The sequence below is a fragment of the Diospyros lotus genome, chromosome 15 (genome assembly GCF_014633365.1).
Source record: "Diospyros lotus cultivar Yz01 chromosome 15, ASM1463336v1, whole genome shotgun sequence".
NCBI lineage: Eukaryota > Viridiplantae > Streptophyta > Magnoliopsida > Ericales > Ebenaceae > Diospyros > Diospyros lotus.
Window position 1 is genome coordinate 1,035,207 of NC_068352.1, and position 22,422 is coordinate 1,057,628.

The 22,422-nt window shown below is 34.0% G+C and overlaps 1 pseudogene; it reads right to left on the reverse strand.

Moving 5' to 3' along the window:
* Positions 1–7,514: 7,514 nt before the first annotated feature.
* Positions 7,515–9,945, reverse strand: LOC127792110 ((-)-germacrene D synthase-like; annotated as a pseudogene).
* Between the last annotated feature and the right edge of the window lie 12,477 nt (positions 9,946–22,422).

Here is a 22,422-nt window from a genome sequence, read left to right on the forward strand (position 1 = left end):
ACTAACAAAAATATTATTTAGACACTTATTTTTTGGGTTGCATGGAAAAAGAAATGATAAACGAAAACGAGGAATCAACATTTTTCCAAAAAACATGATACGAAAACATGAGAAAAATGTGTAAATAAAAAAACATAAGAGCCTTTTTTTAAATGTAATTTTTAATATAAAAAATTATAAAAAAATAGTTATTCAATGTAAAAATAAGCATAAATTATATAATGCATTCAAATAAATTCTGAAAAGAATTAAAAATTTTGAGTTAAAGATAGACAAAATTTCGACTCTAACCTCTTCATAATTCCTCAAATGTGCTTTTCATCTTTCATGAATTCCTCTTGAGGCCCATAAATTTTTGAATTACCACCAAGTCCTATCTTTTGGGTTTAATTCCAATAAATTTGACATTAATTTTTCAATATCCAAAATCAATAAAATCTTTGGATATCACAACCATTATCAATGATAACATCATAGATTTTTACTATTGAGGTACACCATGTGTGGAAGATATTATATTGGAGCTAATTCATCTTTAGGGGGGTGTGACAGTAAGGCTTCAACAAACAACGAGAGATTTCACATGATTAGCACAAATAATTTCCTTACTATCATTAGTTGATAAAGATGAGCCTTCCTTAACTTCCTTTTCATTGACTCATCACTTATTTCTACATTGACTAGTGAAATGATACTTAGATTGGGGCATCAACAGCCACGTGTCCAAATCTCGTAGCACTTGAAACACTTTTGGATACTAATTCCACTACAAAAAATTGTCCTTGCTTATTTTATCACCTTTGGAGATTGTCTTCAATGACTCAACTTTGAAGGATAAATGCCTTGAGGTTTGATTTCCTTGCTTGACAACATTCTTTTTATCCCTTGAGTAGGTAGTAATACTTTCCTTAATCTTTAATTTTCTACCTTCAAGGCTAGAGGAATGGCAGCCTTTAACGTCTAGTAAAAGAGGGGTTGCATGATGTCTATGATATCATTGCGTAGTCCACCAATACAATGATCTATAGTATGTCTCTCTATTCATGGATGTCACACTCTAAAAGTAATTTGATATTGTGTCAACCTTCTCATTCCCTCTGTCTCTTAAGATTTTCCCAATAGATTGAAACATGCTTTGTAACGGCCCATTCTATGTCATTATTAAAAATTTTAGTTTATTTTGGTGCATATATATATATATATATATATGTATTGGTTTATAAAAAAATTTAAAGATTGAAAATTTAATAAAATAGGTAGAGTTTAATGAATACGTTTGGGCTAATGTGAAAAGCCCAAAGGCATGAGATAGCTAAAAAATTTAAATTTAAACCCATTTTAAATGGATTGGGCCTAAACCATGTGTGGATTGTATATTTAAAATAAAATGATTTGGGCCAAGTTGGAAAATAAATTTTTTGGGCCATGGTTGAGTTGGGCCCAATTAAAATGATTTGGATTAATGGGTTGTGCTTGAGCCCATTTGCAAAATGATAAGATAAAATTGAAAGGAAATATAATTAATTGTGATATGATAAGAAATGGCTTAATGTCCTTATGTTGTGTATGAAAAGATAAGGGTAAATGGGGAATTTTATAAATGATTGGATAAAGAAAATGGAAAAAGAAATGAGAAATGATATATATCCAAAAAGGGCATGAGAATAATTGTGGTTGTGTGTGCAAGTGAAAGGCAAAAGGGTAATTTGGCAAGAAACATATGGCCCCTCCTTCCTTATTACTCTCTCATTCGTTTCACTATCTTCCCTTTCCTTCCCCTCTCTCGACAAGTCATCTTCTTGGTTTTCTTCTTCTTCTTCTTTTTCTTCTCCATTTTTCATCTTCCTCATCTCTTGACTTGAAGCTTCAAGGTGGATTTTTAGATTTAAGGGAAGGCTTCTTCTCCTTGTTTTCTCTTCTTCAAAAGAAACGCAAGTTCTCCTTACATCTCTTCTTGTTATGCAAGTTTTCTTCTCCATTTTGTGCAAGTCTTCTTGATTATTTATCTCTATTTTTGAGCACTTTGCTTTCTTCTGTGACTATAATACCATCTTTTTGATAAAAATTGGTCTTTCTTTTTATTTGCAAATATTTTATAAAATTCTTGAAAACTTATGGATCTTGTTGAAATGTTCATTTGGGTCTTGGTTACTCCAAAATCCTTCAAAAATGACATATTTATTGGTTAGATTAGAGCAATGCAATTGGTTGTTGATTTGCATTACATTCTGTCTGTATTTCTGTTTTTGGGTCTTTAAGAGAGTCGACTTTCATGTTTTCAAAAGTCGACTTTTGTCTTTGCAAGAGTTCACTTTCTAGTGTTCAAGAGTCAACTTTTGAGGTTTAAAGAGTCGACTTTTGGGTTTCCAAGAGTCGACTTTCAGTATCCAGAATTGTGGAAAAATAATTTATAAGTGATTCATAATGAGATATGGGATATAATCCATATATTAATTACAACATTTGTTTGATGATTGTCTAATCTAAAAATAAGGGTGAAATAGAGCAATGTGACCATGGGTATGAAATGGGCAAGATTTGCGATTTTGCATGATGTTATGAATTTTTATTGAAATGCTTAAGTGTGTCATGCATGATAGATATTTGCACACCTATTATTTTGTGTGATGGTTATGTCGACGGGTGAGAAAAGAATATCTTAAGAGCACTTGACACAGGTTGAGGTGGCTATAAGCCCAGTAGGCGAGGCTCAAATTTTAATTGCTTATTGATGTAGATATTTGTGCACCTATTATTTTATTCTCAAATTTGAGTCTAAATTTTTTAGTCTCAAATTTGAGAAGGATATTATTCTCGTCAAAATTGAGATAGAAATTTTTCTTCTCAAATTTAAGACTGGTAATTTTTCATTTCAAAATCCATCTCAAACTTGATACAGAAATAATCCATCTCAAAATTCATCTTAAATCTAAGAAGGGTAATTTTTCATCTCAAAATCCGTCTCAAATGTGAGACAAATATTATTTGTCTTAAAATCTATCTCAAATCAGAGACAAATAAAATTTTCATCTCAAATTTGAAACTGAAAAAATTCGTCTCTAATTTGTTGTTTACGTTTAGTGAACCATGTGTCCAAATCCTTAACAAATGAAACATTTCTAGATACCAAATCCTTAAAGAGTCGACTTTCATATCCTTAAGAGTCTAACTTTCGTCTATACAAAAGTTGACTGTCACTAATATTTTAAGAGTTAACTTTCAGTGTCTAGAATTGTATTTTTGCTTAAGAATTGTGAAAAAATAATTTATAAGTGATTTATAATGAAATATGGATTGTAATTCTTATATTAATTACAACATTCGTTTGATGATTGCCTAATCTAAAAATAAGGGAAAAATAGAGCAATGTGACCATGGGTATGAAATGGGCATGATTTGTGATGTTGCATGATGTTATGAATTTGTATTGAAATGCTTAAGTGTGGCATGATAGATATTTGCGCACCTATTATTTTGCGTTGCAGCTATATCGATGGGTGATAAAAGGATATCCTAGGAACGCCTAACATGGGTTGAGGTGGTCATAAGCCCGGTAAGTGAGGCTCAAATTTTAATTATTTGTTGATGTAGATATTTGCGCACCTTGTAACACCCCATGTTTGTATGAGGTTGTCACATAATTCTGATAAGTATAGAATACCGAAAAATTAGCTTGATAGCAGTTATAAGTACCGAATTGACTGTAGGGAATGCCTTGGAGTAAAATTGTCTAAAGAAAATAATATGATTTCGATGAGCATTCCGAGATAAGATTTATGGTATCGAAAAAAAATTGAATCGGGAATAGTTTTCGATACAGCTAAAATATAGCTGCCATTTAGGCTACAAAACCGAATCTTTGTAGGAGGCTCTCGAAAAATTAACAAAACCTTAGGGGGGCTCCGATTTTAGGTAAGGATCAACCCTTCAGTGGTTTTAGGATTAAACGATAGCCCGGTGAGGACACTGGGGTGAAATCGTCCTTTTCAACTAAGATTTGGATTATTAATTGTGGATTTTCGGTATTATAATGCAAATTAATTTGAGGTTTAAGGCCGTAGTTGCAATTAGGGAATTGCACTAGTGTAATAGGGATAAAATTTGGGATTTAATATATAATTTTTTAAATTAATTATGCAATTTTTATATATATTAATGTAGTATATAATTATATATATGTATGTTTGTAGCAGGCGTCTTGCAAATCCATCCCCATGCCCTATAAATCAGCCATGCTTTTGCATTCGTGATTTGCGCAAATCCCACGCCTCTGCAAATCCATGGCAGCAAGATGAGTGTGTCAGATGCAATGGGGCAAGGCAGTGAGGGAGCAGCTGGGAGCTTATAAATAGCAGCAAGGAGAAGTGAGGGAGGCAAGAGTTGAGCTTGGCTGAGAGCTTATAGTAGAGGGAGAGAGAGGGCAAGATCGAGGGAGAGAGGGCGAGGCCAATAGAGAAATCGAAAGAGTGAGGAAGCTGGCTGCAAGCCGTGGCCATGGCAGCCGCGGCAGCAAGCGGCCGAGCGAAGTAGGATGGTGGGCGAGCTGGTAAGGCGTGGCCATGAGCGACGGGGGTGGTGCGGCGGTGAGATGTAGCTGGCGGAGGCAGCAGGAGCTAGCGGTGGCGAGCAGTCATGCGCAAGTTGCAGGCAGTGCGCATGGCAGGGGTTGTTCGCGCAAGAAGGAAGAGGAAGAAGGAGCGGAAGAAGAAAAAGAAGAAGAGAAGGAAGAAGAAGAGGAGAAGAAGAAAGAAAGAAAGAAAGAAAAGAAAGAAAAATAAAAGAGAAGAGGGAGTTGCAGGCGGGAGCAGGGGAGCTGGAGGAAGAAGATAAAGTGGAGAAAGAAAAGAAAAAGAAAAAGAAAAGAAAAAAAAAGAAAAGAAAGAAAAATAGGAAAAATTCTCAGAAAAATCCCGAAAAATAGGGTTTGGATATTTATTAATATTCCCAAGACTTTGGGCACGAAAAATAGTTCGGGTACACGTTTCGAGGCTATGACACGTATACCGAGGAAGCTGAAGAAGCTAAGTTAAGGTAAGTAAAATTCCCTAAAAAATTTCAAAAATTCAGGAATATTATTTTATGAATTGTCATAGTGAAATATTTGAGAAATATTTAGTTTGGATTTATTGAGGAAAAATAGGAAGAAATAGAGAGAAAATTAAAGAAAATGCAAGAAATTATGGAAAAATAGGTTTTAATACTTATTTAAATAATTATGGTGATTAGAATGTTTTGAAACTTAAGTTGAAGTGACTAGTGTGAATTTTGAGGTTGGCACGCAAATCGAGGTGATGCACAAATTTCGAGCCAGACACGAATATCGAGGTTGCCCGATAAGCTTGAGAAGGTAAGTGGTACTCCCAAACTAAAATTTAGTTTTATGAATGCTTGGTTTGTAAGTGATTTATGTTTAAAAACCCGATTCTTGGGAATGTTTTCATCATATTGACATGCCCTGATATGTATCCATCACATAGACTGCATACATGACATGACTATGAAATGCATATGTACACATCAATATCATTGATTACACACGTATTGAGGCCGTAGGGAGTACAAACTGGCACTGCTACTTTACCAAGGGTGCCCCCAGACACCCCGGCTTCGAAAGAAGTTGCCGTAAGAATGGTAGGTAGCATGAAGGGTGCAGTTGACACTTACGATAAATAAGACATTGCATACACACATGATAAAGCATTATGTACCCTTACTTAGATGATTCATCGTCTAACTTGGACTTTGTCTCTAGAATAGTCAAAAGTTCCAGATGAAGATTGTAGCAGATACGAGGATGAATGAGGTGGTACTTAGCAAGGTGCATGGTGAATGAAATGAATGTTATGTAGCCTATGTATTTAAGTTCTGCTATTTTGAAATCTGAACGTTGTGTTGAGGTACGATGATGTAAGAATTGATTTATGATCAATGTTAAAATGTCAGGTTCGATATCCTTGCTTCCGTATTTGATGTGTATAATGATTCTCTTTCGAGAAAATGAATGAGAATTCTAGGACGGATTCGAGGAATGATGTGATTTAGGATTAGTTTGAAAGAAAAAAAAAAATTATTATTCCAGAATTGTTCCAATTTATAACGCGTCCGAGAAAGCGGGGCGTTACACACCTATTATTTTATTCTCAAATTTGAGACAATTTTTTCGTCTCAAATTTGAGATGGATATTATCCGTTTTGAAATTGAGAGCGAAACTATTCTTCTGAAAATCAATCTCAAATCTGATGGTAGTAATTTTTCATCTTAAAATTTATCTCAAACCTGAGACAAAAATAATTCATTTCAAAATTTGTCTCAAATCTAAGACAGGTAATTTTTCGTCTCAAAATTTGTCTAAAATGTTATTTGTATTAAAATTCATCTAAAATTCGAGACAAATAAATTTTTCTTCTCAAATCTTTCAAAGAAAAAAAATAAAATCCTTTTAACACATGAAACACTTGTGGATACTAATTCCATAACAATGATTTGACGTTACTTCTTTATCACTTTGGAAACTGTCTTCAATGTCTCAACTTTGGAGGATAAATGCCTTGAGGTTTGATTCCTTTACTGGACAACATTCTTTCTATATCTTAAGGAGGTAGTAATGCCTTTTCTTGATCTTTATTTATTTATTTATTTTTACCTTCAAGGCTAGACGAATGACACCTTTTAATGTCCAATAAGACAGGAGTTGCACAATGTCTACGATATCAATGTGTAGTCTACGAAGATAAGAAGTTATGGTATGCTCCTCTAGTTCATGGATGTCACACTTTAAGAGTAATATATTATTCAAATTCTATTATGTAGTCTTCTGCAAACATAGTGCTTTCGAAGGAAATTATGTTTGAGTTTTTGTTGCATCTTATCCCAAGATTTAATCTTGTGTCAACCTTAATAGTGACAAATTGTTCCCTTTGTCTCTTAAGATCCACTAGATTAAAGCAATCTTCTTTAACATAATAATGACAAATTTAACATGCTTATCATCTGGAGCATCTCTAAGATCAAAAACTCATCCCACAATATGGAATCAATCAATGAAGTGATTTGGTTGCAATCGCCCTTCAAATTTTTGAATTTCAATTTTGATACCTAAGTCCCTTTGGTTGACACTTTGACAACGTCATTGTGGATTATTCTCCTCATAAGAGACAAAGTTATTGTGGAAAGGATTATAGATTTCTACTTCACTGTTAGAGCTATTGTCATAAGAATTTCCATTCTGACTCTGTAAGTCTTCATAAACTTTAAGTCTTTATTGTAATTCTTGAATTTGTTTTCATAACTCATTCATCTCAATTTCTTGAAAATTGCTTTGGTGAGTACATATTTTGATGTATTGGAGGCATTGTAGTATAGAATAACTCAAGACACCCTTAAGAGAATAGAGAATAGGACAAGATGTGGTACCAGTCATGTATAATACATTAATACATGACTAGTACAAAAACCTTATTCAAATTAACAAAGACCTTATTACAACATAATTAAGGACTGTTTATTTATATAATAAGGAAACTAAACCTTATTGAAGAAGAGATATTGTATTAACTTGTAGTTCTAGGTGGGCACGGCCTCAATAAGTGTGGAGGTGACAAAATCCTTAAGCTTCGTCCTAGAATAAGTGTAGCCATCTTCATTCTTGTACAAAACATTTATCACTCTGGCAAGGTTGTCAACTCGCACAAGCAAAGGCATTGGCATTGCAGTTGGTTGTAACATCTCTGCATTAATGTCCTTCCATGCATCTCCAACTTGCTTCTCAAGTTCAACCATTGCCTCTTCCTCTGATACTCTAACTGTTCCATGTAGCATTCCCCAGCAGAGGCTATGTGCCCTCTCTCTTGCTCAAACTACAATCAACAAAATAAATTACTTTGTATTGGTTCGAAAAAGTAACTTGCATATGAAAAACTTTCTCAATAGGCTATTAATGTGAGAATCCATCGTATCAATATAAAACTGTGCTCAGGCTAAAAATATCACAAGGGGGAAGGCTTTTTGTGAGGGTAGAAAATTGCCGCTAAAACCAAAAATTGTTGGTAAAAATTTTACTAAAAAGCTTGATGTTTTTAAGTGGTCTACCTTATGGCTAACTGGATCACTCATGAGCCGACATATAACAGAGGAAGCCTTAACAATTAAAGGGAAACTTGACACCCATTCAAAGGCCTTTTGGGTGGCCAAATCGCCCATCCCAACAAATGAATTGGTCGAAAGCATCTCATAACCACAGGATACGAGCGCCACTTGCATGTACTCTTCTATGGACGGAGTGTAGCCTTGGTGGAACCATTTGGCCTCCTTAAAGTAGGCCCTCACCAGCTTTTTCATCTGAGAAATTCAACCTCAACATTTATTAATGGCCTTTTGATGAGATAAACTAAGCAAGAACCAACGAAAGTTACCGCTAATTTTGCATAGTCGACGGCGTAAGACCTCCCTTGCTTGGACATCTCCTCCTCAATCATGTTGTAAACATCAAGCAATGCTTCGTAACACAACCTCACGTACTCTGGAAGTTGACGTGTAGCACCCACATGCCACCTAAAAATCAAGCGATTGGGCATTGTTAGAGTGATCCATTTCAATTTATGTATGCATGAAAAGTTTAATGAACTATCAAAAGGGAACAAAATCAAACTTATCAACTGCATCAGTGAAGAGGACAAGTTCTTCAAAGGTGCCATAGGCATCGTATGTGTCGTCTATAATGGAGTTCATAGCAATCACTTTGGTTAGTATCCTTCTAGCGAGCTCATACTTGGGTTCGAAATACACTCCCATTACCCAAAAGTAGCACTCCACCACTCTATCTCTTGCAAACGACAGCTTCTTTGGCACATCTAAATCTTTCCACCACCTAAAAAATATATATCATTTTCATGCAAATCATTTCCACCTCAAACTGCATAAGAAAATTCTATTATTTTGGCTTAAGCTTAATATATATTGTTGGATAGCAGAAGAACCTTGTGATCTCACTGAGCTCCCTTTGGTGTAGCTTCTGCAACAGGTTGAAATCTAACTTGGCAAAGTCCAGGAGGAGTGTATCATCATGGCCTTTTGGCTCAAATAAAGAGATATAACTCCTTGCCTCTACCCTTGTCAGGCCCGACCGGATGGGCTGGTTTAGAGCATGTATCACCTTGCCGGCAAGAGCATCGCCTAGGTCCGGTAGGGCAGACTCCAACTGGGCAGTGGTGAAGGCGACCAGCTCATCCAGTACGTCTTCTCCCCGCACCCTGAGATGCGCAGCCTCGTGCAAGCTTAGCAGTGCCTCCACATCTCTCGATAAGGATTCCTTAAACTCGCCATCTCTTCCCTTCAGTTCCTTGAACACATCTGGTTGTTTGGTCCATGGAATTGATGCATCATCATCCATATACATATATACACGCTGTTAATTAAACGAAGCAACGGATTGGTTAATTACCAGAAGGCACAGGAAACCCCCGTTGTCTGAGCAGCCGGAAAGTGAGAGCTGTGCCATAAACACAGTCGCCGCCGGCGTCATGGAGCTGTCGATGATGCCAGGTCTCGTGCATGCGCTGCAATGCTGCCTCGATCTCGCTCTCGAAATGGTAAGCCACGCCCAGGTGTTGGATGGCATCGATCAAGTCGGCAGAAGCAGCTGTCACCAACGTCGTTCTTATCCGTTCTTTCAGCTGCTCATGTCGGCGCTGCTCTGCGCTTACATCCACTCCCTCCTACGTACAGAATGATCAACATTAATATAAGTTCTAACGCTTAAAAGAGTTGAGCTTCATCGTGCTCTGCGCCGACATCGTTGGGTGTGGTTTCGTACCGTAGCAGACGCAGCAGAATAAACAAGGAAACGATCCCCCCAAATGGAAGGATGGTAATTGGCAGTGCGACGGGTGGCCTCAGCCTCAACCTGCGCTGTGGATAATGCCATAGATATGCCTTCTCTTTGCTTATTGTTTTTATGGGTTGGTTGGGAAGTTGGAAGGTTTAAGAGCTTTTGTGGGTATTTATACTTAAAAATAGAAACAAAAAACAAAAAATGCCCCAACTCACGTGAAATTGATGCATTTAATGTGAGCCAATCGTCAGGTATCTTTTTCCCATGCCATGAAACAAACAAGGCAATTATAGTACTAAATGATCCAACAATTATGACTATAAAAAGGTAGCCCACCACCTTATGTACTAAGACTCCTTTTTCACCTTTGATACAAAAAAAATCCCCCAACTCACGTGAAATTGATGCCCTTTAATGTGAGTGAATCATTAGGGCTAATTAGATAACCAAAACAAAAAACAACCAAACGAGGAAGATGTAGAAACAATTTATCTAAATACTTTTCTATTTTTTAGTTCAGAGTAACTTAAACATTGGAGAATTTTTAAATATTTTTTTGACTACCTTTTATTTTATGGGTCTTCCAAAAACTATTGCTAGAAAATCAAGACGAACATTTTTCTGTGACTTAACTTTACTGATGCATTTTGACAACTACAATAATTATTAAAAAATAGTTGATAATTTATAAAAAAATATTGTTAATTCTTTAAAGAAGAATTTATAATTTCATGAGAGTCAAAATTTAGTCCACAAATAATATTATCGTAAAAGTTTATTAGGGTAGTGTCTACTATTATAGTGAATAGAAATATTACTCTTAAATTGATTGTAATTTAGAGATTATAATTTCAAATTTTATTGACAAAATAAAATTTGATATTTATAAACAAAATATATAAAAAATTAATTTATTGACAGAATTTTAAACACTAAAATGGAATATTGGTTTATGTGATATAATAATAATAATAATAATAATAATAATAATAATAATAATAATAATAATAATAATAATAATTTTGACTCAGTCACAGTTGGATCGGCATTTTGAGAAGATGGGTATCCGATTCCTGCCAATGGTGTAGCACTATATGTACATGTGATGTAAATTAGTATTATTAGTGCAAGTGAGAGATTGTTAATGTTGTGTGTCCTGATGCTAGATTTGAATGATATCTAGTGGGATCGTTTTAATGCATCAATTGTATTTTTATATAAATTTATAAAAGGTAAGATTATCTTAATTCATTCATATTTTCTCCATTCAATTATATGAATGAATTCCTAAATCTTCTATGTGAGAATTTTATTCTTAAGGTGTTGAGACTGTGTGACAAGATTATCTAGTAACATAATATCTTAAACCATTGCCCCCTTGCCAATAGTGCATAGTAATAATGCATAGTGCATAGTATGAAATTAATTATTGATTGCACAGTAAGAGGTGGCGGCTGAAATTTGCATAGTGCATAGTGAAAGTGCATAATAACATCTGATTTATTGCATATATAATTGAGGTGGGGGTGGCGGCGAAATCCAAAATTAATTAAATTTGGAGAAGAGAAAAATTAAAGGGGGAGAGAGATTGAATAAAAGGACAAAGACAGGCCTTTGTCTCTTATTCTCTCATCTCTTCTAACGTTACTCCCTTTTTCTTTTTCTTCTTTATGCTTCTTCTAAATAATTATATAAATTATACGTGTAACTGTTATGCGTATAATTTTGAGACACAAGCACCAGTGATACACAGATCCTCTGTCTAGCACAGGAAGAGGTGATCGGAATGATACCCTACTGCATACTAATTGTAGACAGACTAAGACCACCACAACGTGAAGTGGAGACTGTCTTAGTACAAAAACAATTTCTGTACCCCAACCTTACATTGAACAGTGGGTATGTGATTTATTTATATATTCAATTATTGAATATATGTGTTGCTTAAATACCCAAATTATGTATGGCATGCATATTATATTTTGTTGTGTGTATTTGATATATGATAAAAAAATTTATTTTTGTCTATACAGCCGTATTAGTGATTCCCTTCAATTATATCACGTTTATGCTTACTACGCCATTACATTTCTTATATGTTGCATTACATGGTTATTGATGCACGCGACAGATTTATTCGCATGATATACATCCATAGGCTCGGGTGACGAGAAGACCATCTCAAGGAAGCTTCGACTCGGTTTATTGTTATAGGAGCTTTGACTTGGTATGTTGGTATGAGGACTGGAGCACATGGTGCAGATTTTAGAGCAGCGGCTCATGTTGATTTGCTTATCAGTTCAGGGTAGCATGCATGTTTGGATTTAGGGACTTGGGTGTTAGTGTATCTTATGTGGGTCTCAAGACCATTATGTGCATGTTATGCGTATACTACATGGTTTATGGTTCATGGTTTATGGTATGGATGTGTATATGTATATGCATTTGTCGCGAGAGTGGTTTGAGTTATTCCCTCAGCTCAGTTACCCTTTCATTCTTTATGCTTGTTGAGTCTTATGACTCACATTTACTTTATATCATTCCAGATAAGGGAAAGTGATTGTTGAGGGTGGGTCAAACTAGGTTTGATCATTCGTGGGTAGATGGTATGTACAGAGATCCCTTGACTGAGAGATGCCAGGACAATTTTGTGTATTTGTGTTTAAGAAAGGCGTTGTCATATTTTGTTAAATTGTCTTGTTATGGGCAGATAGGCGCGGGTGTTGTTATATAAGAGAATTGAGAGTATATTATCTCATACTTCCATTGTATAAGAGAAAAATTAAGGAAAATTTTCAGTTATTTTAAATTTTTTGTGGGAATCACATTTTGAGGAAGAACTTTGTGGGAATCTTATTTTGACGGAACTAGCCGTCCTATTTCTTCATACGCTGTAACCAGATAATTTTTTGTGGGAATCTCATTCTCATTCACATTCTTTCGCACTTTATGATTATTAAATATTTTAATAAAATTTTTAATTTATAATTTTTATGATAATATTTTTAGTAATTATAGTAATTTTTGTGAAATTTTCTTTTTTATTTACAAAATAAAAAATAATTGGACAATCAATTTTGTTTACATGGCTATAATCGAACAACTTTTGACTATAAAAGGTAGCCATCACAGCTACTGAGACTCCTTTTTCACTTTTAAAATTAAGGAAACATCCAAAGGATGGGTTGGTTTTAAGTTTCAAATATTATTTTTAAGATAAGTGTTTCATGATTAGAGAATTATAGCTAAATATATATATTTTTAACTTAAAATATTCTGTGTGACAAGAATTAATAATTGCAATTTAGTTTTTGATTTTTTAATTTTTTTTAAAGATAAATGAAATTTAGTGTAGCAGTGAAATTATATTTATTATGTATTTAGTGTAACATTGAAATTATATTTATTATGAGTTTAGAGGCTACGAGTTAAAATTTTAATAATAAGGTTAATTTTTATTTTTTAAAATAAAATATATGAAGAGTATTTTAAAAATTCACTTTACTTTATTAATTTGGTTTCTTAACACCAAATTACTTTATTAACAAGGGTATTTTGAGTGAAAGTTCATTTAGTACTATTTGACAATAACTATATAAATTTAATTTTTTAAGAAAAATTTTAAATAAAACGAGCTTTAGTATAGTGATAAATTTGTTTTAAAAGTCAACTATTGTCTAGAGTTCATGAGTTTAAATTTTATTAATTTTTTTTTTAAACAAGATACATAAAGTGGTATATTTTAGATAAATACTTTACCGACAATATTTTATAATACCAAGATCTAGTATTTGCTTATATAATAGAATAAATAATAGACGTAACTTATCTGTTAACTATATATGGGTCTTATTTGCTTATTTATCTAATTATACTTTTAGTGACAATTATTGTTAAAGACATATAATAAAATATTTAACAAAATTTAATAATTTTTACCTCTAATAATTATTTTTATTCTAATTATCTAAATTTAAGAGATATATTTATTGTAATTAAAAAATAAAATTTTAAAAGAAATGAAAAAAAAAAAGGGAGCTGTAAGTGTGTGTTTTTTTCCTCCATTATTATTCTTGGCCTCTAGTTAGTGGTGGGATCACGAAGTCGAAGCAAGCCAAAATGCATAAAAAGTCACAGACACTTAGTTTTGGTTTTAAATGGCTTTTCCACGCATGTTTGTGTTGTGTGGAAAGAGATGACTATCATTATCATGTGGATTATTCATGTTTCAAATGTAACATGTGAAATTTTGAAAATAAATAATAATTATTGATCTTAGTATTTGAGGTTATTATTAAATATTTGATAATTTCAAAAAAAATATTTATTTATGATGTTTTATGAAAATGGAAAATTAAGGTAATTAATTAAATTATTTAGGAGTATTTATGAAAATAATGAAGGAATTAAATTGGTGAATTTTTAGGAATATTCGAGATATAAGTGTAATAAAGAAAAATGAGTAATGGGGTGTGTGTGAATTTAAAAAGTTTGGGGGTGCTAGTGCAAATTTGGAAAGCAGGCTGAGAATTGGTATAAAATTAATTGGAGGAGTATAAATGATGAAAGTGATGGCTGGCGTGGTCGGTTGGGCGCGAGGGTGTCTGTGGGTGAGGCGCGGGCTCGAAATCGCGGGGGCACACACGAGGCTAGGAGGAAATTGCTGATTTTTAAGCAAAATCCTTCTACAAAACGACGTCATTTCGGGGAGGCAGTGGTGTCTCCTAGTGGCTGTTTCTGTAATATCCCGAAATTGGGGAATTAAATAAATGATTATTAATTTGGTCGGGAACAATTAATAATTGTTAAATATTTTTGGGTTAAAAGGAAATATTAATTTATTTAGGTATTTAGAGATTTAAGAAAATGTGTATTTATATCATTTTGAGAAAATAATTATTTATTGGAGAGTCATTAATTTAATTGGTGTTAATAGTAATTATTAGTAATTTGGGAGTATTTATGGAAATAAGAAAATAAATTAATTTAGTAAATTTTCTGAAAATTTGGGATATAAGTGTATTAAGAGAGAAATTGAATATGGGGGTGCAAGTGAGTTTTTCAGAAGTTATGGGTGCTGGTGTAAATCTTGCAAAAGGGCTGAGAAGTCACTTTAAATATAATGCAATGCATATTAATGTTAAGGATGGCAAGTAGCGCAGGCGGCACGCGCGCGTAAGGGGCAAATGGCATGTCGTGGGTTTGAACCCACGCTAGTGCGCGCGTTGGAGGGATTTTGGCTGATTTTTCAGCCAAAAATGGCGTGCTGTTTTGGGCAAGGCGGTGGACAGCCAGGAGCTACCATGTGGCGCGCGCTGAGCTGCCCACTTTTTGGCTTTTCAAAGCTCGATTTCAGCAGCAATCGGGGATCATTTCGAGCAGCAAGCAGCAAGTAAAAATTGAAGAAGAAGCAGCGGCGTCGTGATGAAGAAATTGAGGAATTTGGGGGCAAAATACAAGATTAAATGAGATTTAAATGGGTTTTAATTAGCCAGGTAAGTAAAGAAATGTGTATTAATCATTCTGTATGGTTGAAATTTCATTTTGGGTCTAATTTTATTAATTTTGGGAGTTTAATCTATTTTACAGCATGTATTAATTTGGTGGTGTTCAAGCGTGGAACCGTTGTAAATAGCTAAATAGAGGCAAACTACCTCTACCCTTACGATCTCTTTTCATTTTGTGAACCCCTCGTCTTCCCTAAATTCGTTTTGGTTTCGTGTATTAATTATACGAAACGAGAATTTTATTAGTGTGTTTTAATTTAAAATAAATAGGAGGCTTATTAGGATTTTATTTGAGGTGCGCTTACGTGGAATTTTAGACGGCTAAATTATTTAGATGACACGGTAGATTTATTTAATTAAAGCTACGAATTTATTTATTGTCAGGAAAATATTTTACTTCGTAGCGGAAGTGCAAGAAAGGCAAAGAACAACAGTGTAAAGGCAAGTTCCTAACCATCTCCTCGTGTTCTTTAACTCCCGTGAGATACTCCGTAATTTCTCGTATTTTATCCCTTCTCTTACTCTAATTCGGCGCCTAGCATTATTTATTGAGTTATTATTCATTTGTTTTAATTTAAATTAAATCCGAGACTTCTAGAGTTTTATTTATTGTGTACCTACGGGGGTTTGTATCGCCCCCATTCCTTTCGGAATGATGCTGAACCCAGCTTGGGGACTAGGTTCCTAGATGTGTGGGTTTATTTATGATTTTTCCAGATTTATTTATGGTTCGGTTAGAGCTAACGAGCAGTGGGGTAGGGGTCGGCTATTTGGTAACGTTGGGGTAGACTATTGTACAGCCCTGAAATGGACCGTCAGATGGACTCTCCTAATCACTGGCCGTTGACTGATGCCAGGCACTATTGATTAGCTCTGCCAGTATGTGATTTACTGCACGATTAGATTCATTATATTACTGTTCATGATTTGATATGCACATGGGTACGGGTTGTATGTTGGGATCAGAGCCGGCCTTACTGTAAGGCCAGCAAGGCGGCCGCCTGGGGCCCCCAAATTAGGAGGCCCCAAATTTTAAAAAATTGTTATTTATATATATATATTTATTTTTTAATAATAAATATTTTATTAAAAAATTAAATATAAAATATAATTTGATGAAAATATCAATGATGATAAAACACAATCTATTGAAGAATCCTTTAGAGTTTATTATTTTATATACACTATTGATCAAGTCATTTTTCACTTCGAAATAAGTTTTGAGTAATTTGAAATATATGAAAAAAAAATTAGATTTCTAAGCAATTTTAAAAAATTAAAATCAATATATGAAGATGTTTTAAAAAGATATTGTTTGGATCTTAAAAATGTTCTTAAATTTGATGGACTTTCTAATATAGATGGTTTAGATTTATTTTTAGAATTAAGAGTGTTAAAGACACTTTTTAAGAGAAAAAAAAATAGTACATTAAAAATTCTTCACTACATCAAAAGAGTTGATTATTTTTCAAATACATATATTGTTGTTTATAGAATATTATTCACAATTCTAGTTTCAGTGACTTCTGCTGTAAAAAAGAAATTTAAAGTTGAAATTGATAAAGTCATATTTGAGGTCAACTATGTCGCAAGAAATATTGAATGGATTAACTATATTATCCATTGAATATGGTTTATTAGATAAACTTAATTATGGAATTTTAATCAACGATTTTGTATCTCAAAAGGTAAGAAAAATTAATTTTACATAAAACTGAATATAGGTCAACGCATATTTGTGGAATAAAATTTGTTCATTATTGGTGAACTTTACCTTTTTAATGTTATCTGTTTAATACTTTATTTTGTTTTCTTCTATAAAAAAATCAGGAATGTATAGTTTTACTCAAGTTGCACTGATCTTCTTAGAGTTTCAAGAAAAAATTAGTTTTGTTTTTTCTTTGTTTATTGTAGTAGGTTGTTTAGCATTTTTTAATCTCTGAGATATTATATTTTAGTTAAAAATTCACTATCATTAAAAAATTATCAAATTTTATAGTTAATTGAACTTTAACTTTAATTAAATGAAATGACAAAATTTAATGAAATGATTTTAATTTAAAGAAATGATAAAATTTTTTAATAAAAAAATATATTATTTATTTTTTTATAAAAAAAATAATACTCTTAAAAAGGCCACAAATTTTTTTTTCGCCTTGAGCCCCCAAATTGGTTGGACCGGCTCTGGTTGGGATATTCATTTATTGAGTATGCTTAGACACGGACATTCTAGCATGGTTAGGTTGCATCTAGCACGGGCATATGCATTGTGTGTAGTTTACTATATGGGTGGAGCAAGGCCTGATGCTTGAATGTATGGGCGCCAGTGTATCACGTTGATGCTCATTACGCCATTGCATTTTTATGTGCATTGTATGGTTATTGGTAGTTATCAATTCTCGGACGAGAGGACCATTTTGAGGGAGCCTATGGCTCAGGTGTCAGGAGTACCAACACGGACACATGGGTGACGGAGGCACCGACCTGGGATAGCGCGCGCAGGTTTGTTGGAGATTTATGTTGCCTTTCAGGGCAGCGGCAGGTTAGTATGGGACTTGGGTGTCGTGTGTCTTATGTGGGCCCCAAGGACTGGTATGTGCTTTCATTATGCTATATTATTGTGTGGTAGCGTCTCATGGCTTGTGTGTGCTTGGGGGTTAGTGTTATGGGAAGAGTTTATTGGATATGTGCAGCCGTCAGCCTTTCTTTCTTTATACTTGCTGAGTCTCTTGACTCACTTTGCTTTCCATCATTCTAGGTAGTGGCAGCGTGGGTCCGAGCAAAGGAGTCAGCGTCTAGCGATAGAGTCGGTATCGTGTACAGACAGTCCCGTCAGTTCCCGTCAACTCTGATGTCTAAGTAGGATTTACTCTATTATTGTTTACTGTGCCAGGTCATTTCTCGTGTCTCGTGTATGTTGGCACAAGAGTCTATATTTATTTATTTATTTACCCTGTGATCGCTATGCTAGGAGAGTACCCGTAGTGCATGCATATGTATAGCGTAGCTTCCGCTGTTCTAATTCTTTTGTATGCATGCCAGGGTGGTTATTGTCGTGTGATTCATTATTTCTCATTCTTTCCCCTTCCGTAAGCGCTCCTTTTCAGGTAGTCCGAGTGGTTGGGATATTCGGGCGGGGGTGCTTAAAGTTTCAGCGGCCGCCACGTGGCTCTCCCTCAGCCACTCGTTTTGCACATTTTAAAGCCCATTTCGGGTGTCTCCGAGAGAGCAAGAATAGAAGGAAAAGTGGGAGAAGAGAAGGCTCGGCCAGCAACGTGCGGAGAAAAGAAAATCCAAGGAAAGTGGGGAAAAACCTGATTTAATTTGTAGATAAAGTGACTAGGTAAGCTAAATAAATTATTAGAGCCTTGTGTACAAGGAATAACAATTTTACACGATTAAAATTAATGGTTTGGGGTCGATAACTCATTATTTACTTTAACTATAATATTTCATAGCGGGAATTCATGGGAAGCTAGGATTGGTTATTTGCAGGCAAGTTCCTAACTCTTTCTGTTTGGGCCGATAACTCATTATTTACTTTAACTGTAATATTTCACAGCGGGAGTTCGTGGGAAGCTAGGATTGGTTATTTGCAGGCAAGTTCCTAACTCTTTCTTCATGAACTTTAATTCCTCTACAAGTCCTTGTTGTTATTCATATTTTATTCTCTTCCTTCTTGTTATTCGATACGACGTATTAATTGTGTAACTACGTGTGGCAACCATTTTTATTATTGGTGCAATATTTTTTTGCTAATCGACACGGGTCTTTGTATCGCCCTATTTTCTTGGGAATGATGTTGCACCTGGTTGGGTTAGGTTCCAAATGGGTGTGTGTGTGTGCCGGTTGTGGATCTTGGGTCTTTGCGTGTGGAATTATTATTTATTTAAATATAGTTGATGTTGACAATGTGTGTTAATTTATAAAGAAATATTGTTAATTCTTTAAAGAAGAATTTATAATTTCATGAGAGTTAAAATTTAGTGCACAAATAATATTATTATAAAAGTTTATTAGGGTAGTGTCTACAGTTATAGTGAATAGAAATATTACTCTTAAATTAATTGTAATTTAGAGATTATAATTTCAAATTTTATTGACAAAGTAAAATTTGATATTTATAAACAAAATATATAAAAAAATATATAAAAAATTAATTTATTGACAGAATTTTAAACACTAAAATGGAATATTTGTTTATGTGATAATAATAATAATAATAATAATAATAATAATAATAATAATAATAATAATAATAATTTTGACTCAATCACAGTTGGATCGGCATCTTGAGAAGATGGGTATCTGATTCCTGCCAATGGTGTAGCATTAGATGTACATGTGATATAAATTGGTATTATTAGTGCAAGTGAGAGATTGTTAATGTTGTGTGTCCTAATGCTAGATTTGGATGACATTTAGTGGGATCGTTTTAATGCATTAATTGTATTTTTGTATAAATTTATAAAAGGTAAGATTATCTTAATTCATTCATATTTTCTCCATTCAATTATATGAATGAGTCCCTAAATCTTCTGTGTGAAAATTTTATTTTCAAGGTGTTGAGACTGTGTGATAGGATTATCTAGTAACATAATATCTTAAACTATTCATAGTCCTTAGATTCTTTGGATGGAGACTCCAATTAATCTAGTATGGACTAGTACAAGGGTTACTACCTCATTCGGTATAGAGATACCGATGAAAGAATGGTGTGTCACGCGCCATATGACATGAGATATTGTTAGTAAATCTGTGGGTGGTCATTGGAGAACGATCAATCGAATGTGACGTCAATGACTGACCACATGGCCTGGTGGATATTGGTAATGTCATCAGATTGCGATGGTGTGTTGATCCTCAGACTTGAACCGGTACGATTGTTTTGTGTATTAGTGTACGAGATTTGCTAATGAGTCGAACCATCCAATCGTGAGGTGGGAACATTCATGTATGTGGTTCTGTATTATTGGTATATGAAGACAGGTGTTGGGAATAGGATCCATCGCCCTCGTCGATATTTGATGGGATGAACGTCCTATGTGATTTACTATTGATGTGATAGGATAACTCTTGGTCAGGGCAGATTGAAAGTCAAGAAATGTGTTTTGTGAGGGGTCATCTAGTCACATTAATGAGGTCTAACACATAGTTATTGAGTTTGTGAGTTTGTCACTCCATGGCTCTTGCTCAGTTGGGACATTAGGTGATGGAAGGATTATAGCACACTGTAATCGTCAATTATAATAGGTTAACTTGAAGTGAGACTTTACTATAACCTATACTATTCTGAACTGCTGCTAGGCACTATTCAGGAACTCTCAAAACATTATTGAGATTTGGAGAAATTCTGGTGATAGGGCAAAGGGTTGATCGATACCGAAAAGGGTTTCGGTGTTATCAAATTGTTAGCGAATAGTGAACCTAGAAGTCACATACCATATAGTGTGGCGTTTGATATCGATATTGTGTGCTCAAAATGTATCAGGAATTGATTGGTCAAAAGTTAACCATTGGCTTTCATTGCCAATAGTGCATAGTTGAAATGCATAATGTATAGTGCATAGTATGAAATCAATTATTAATTACATAGTAAGAGGCGGCGGCTAAAATTTATATAGTGCATGGTAAAATTGCATAGTAACCTCTGAATTATTGCATACATAATTAAGGTGAGGGTGGCGGCGGAATCCAAAACTAATTAAATTTGGAGAAGAGAAAATTAAAGGGGGGGAAAGATTGAATGAAAGGATAAAGACAGGGCCTCTATCTCTTATTCTCTTTTTTATTTTGACGCTACTCCTTTTTTTTTTCTTCTTCTTTCTGTTTCCTTTGAATAATCATAGAAATTATATGCATAACTGTTATGTGTATAATTTTGAGACATGGGCATCGGTAATACGTAGATCCTTTGTGTCTAGCATAAAAGGAGGTGATCGGAATAAAGTGTATTTTGTGAGAAAAATAGTGTCACAATTTAAATAGTGACAAACTTATTGAACATAATTTTTAATGTGATAAACTAAATTTTGTCACTTTTTAGCTAATTTGACAATAAATTTTTATTGCACATTTTATAATGACAAATAATTTTGTCAATCATTTAATATTGTGACAAATATTTTTTTGATAATATAAAAAAAGTGACAATTTTTTTTTTTCAAAATTATTCAATAGTGATAAAATATTTTGTCCATATCCCAATAGTGACAAAAATATTTATGTCAATAATTCATACAAGTGACAAATTTTTTTAGTAAGAAAATATTAACAATGATAAAAAAAAATTTCACAAAATCATAAGAAATATTTTTCAATAATCTCGTATTGCATGATATTTTTAAGAATTGTGCTCTTATAATAATTAGCAACGAAGTAATCCAAGCAAGAAAAGAAAAAATTGTAGCTCAAATAGGAGCACATAATGTATCACAACTATTGGAACTAATATTACTCGATAATTGATAATTACTTTGAATAAATTAATAATGTTGAACAATCTAAACAAAAAGTCCACTCAAAAGTGTTGATGTCCAACTCTCTTTGCCAAGGCATATCTGCAATTCAAACATAAGGTACAATTAAAACAAATAAATCAATACAAGTCACTATATATATGACACTAGAGATCAGCCAACCTGGCCAATGGCCACCTATTTCCCTATTAAATGTTGTCCAAAATTCAATTGTTTGATACCCTCTTATTTAACAAGTTGCATACCATCTTAAAGTTCCATGCCACTATCTTAAAATTCACTATTTATTGCATTGCATCCTCACCATGCAATGCAACAAATAGAAAATGCAATGGCTTCTGTGGCATAAACGTGATGACAAGGCCCCCATAAACCAAGCATCAAGTCCTGCTACGCCCACATAAGAATACACACATGCGACATGCTCTAAATGCACATGTTCCCCTAGGGTACCCAAATTGGCTCTTAGACCAATCGGGTCATGCAAATGCTCACACATCCCATCACACACAAAGCATATCCCCAAGTGAATGCAACCCAGCCCCCTGTAGCACACACATCATGATATGCACAAACCAAGGCGGGAATCTGAAGTACTAGCTTTTT